Genomic DNA, 1,830 nt, shown 5'->3' on the forward strand with positions numbered 1-1,830 from the left:
TTCACCACTATAAGAAAGAAGAACAATCGAGCTATTCGGGCTATTTTTCAACAGGATGTAGTGTCTATGCCATATATTATATCATACTGGAATACTTTGGTTCCGGACATTTGCTGGGATAAAGTATGGTTATTGCCTTTTAAATATATGATCAGTAATAAAATAAGAGAGGTCTCCTTTAAGTTAATTCACAGATTTTACCCATCTGCTCATTATCTTACAAGATTTAATAGGTCTATTAATACATCGTGTGTTTTCTGTAATGCCTCAGAAGAAACTACTGTTCATTTATTTTGGGATTGTCCATTTTGTTATGATTTATGGCAGAATGTCTCTGTATTCATCACCTCCAAAATTCATTATCCCCTTGCTGTGAAATGGGAACATGTTTTATTTGGTCTGTATAACAATAATAGAAAGGAAAGTGACAAACTACATTTAATTAACTTTATTCTACTCATGGCAAAATTTTATATTCACAAATGCAAATTCTCTAAATCTAAACCCTTCTTCCCTGCCCTGTTATGCGAAATAAAAAGTTATTTCTCTTCCATCCTGATGAGCGAAAATAAAAAAGCTATCAAAATTTGTAATATATGTACTTCCCTGAATGTTTTTACTTAACTTAACCCATTAAGTCACCCCTGGCCTAAAAGTTTCATGTTCACATTGTCTGCTTCGACGTTGTTCTTGTTTTTATGTTCTTTATTTTATGTTATAGTCCTCTTGTTTCCTACTTTACTTACTATCTATTTACTTATGTATAACTACTGTCATATGCCTCAATAAAGTATTGGAAAAAACAACCTATTAACATCCGGGTACAGTTATACGCGTCTTTTATTGGTCGGAGCAGCAGTACTGTAAACCAATAGCAATGCTTGACCTTAAATAATCTTTGATTGTATTCATATTAAAGGCATGCCCTAAAATACCAACTACAAATTTTGTTTCTAAAAAAATTTCTTCAGAACAAAAATACTCTTGATCATGAATCCGAATGTTTATTCACATGTACACACAAGCTGTATTTAAATTGGGCTAATTGCCTTATATTTACATGCATATTTATTTACATTTTATCATAAATGTTGTTTGTAAAAAATGTTTTGTCTTTGAATGTATCACATCTACAACAGATTCCATAACATTTATATTTTTTGTTTTATCTTTGCTGTATATTCTTATGATTTTCATTCAATCATGAAATACCCCTCACCTTCTATATGCTTGTTTACATTATTTTTTTTAACCATTTGCATCATTAAATATTCATCCCATCCTCATGGAATTATAATCACAATAAAATATAAATAGCAAAGCAGTATTCCAGTAAGTTGGTACTACACTTCCATATGGGGAACTCATCAGAGAGAAATGTTCTTATTTCACAAAATCTCTAGTATGGGTCATCCTCCAACAGTGCTGGTTCTACATTTCCATGATCCTTTAGTAGCATCCTTCATGTGTAAAATTTGTATTCTCCTTTAAAATAACTGTTCCATATTTTTTCCATTTATATAACATGTCCCCTCACAGGGCAGAGGGATGTGCTCAGGACTGGTCAGGCTGGATGCCAAACAGACTCCAACTGGGGGTGTCCAGCTCTGTGACAGATAACCCTGACATTACCCTATGGTCTAGAGAGCACCTGTTGGTCATTGTGTCCGTGTGAAGCTCTTCCCTGACTCTCCTTCCCAGAAGGATGAGGCTAACCTCAGGCTTAACACCAACTGGACCTGCTGGGAATCCTGCAGTTGTTCTCACTGAGGTTTGCTGCAGTGCAGATTGTACATCATAAAAGATAAACCAAAAACACACACACAGTAA

The sequence above is a fragment of the Monopterus albus genome, unplaced genomic scaffold, assembly GCF_001952655.1.
Source record: "Monopterus albus unplaced genomic scaffold, M_albus_1.0 scaffold539.1, whole genome shotgun sequence".
Classification (NCBI taxonomy): domain Eukaryota; kingdom Metazoa; phylum Chordata; class Actinopteri; order Synbranchiformes; family Synbranchidae; genus Monopterus; species Monopterus albus.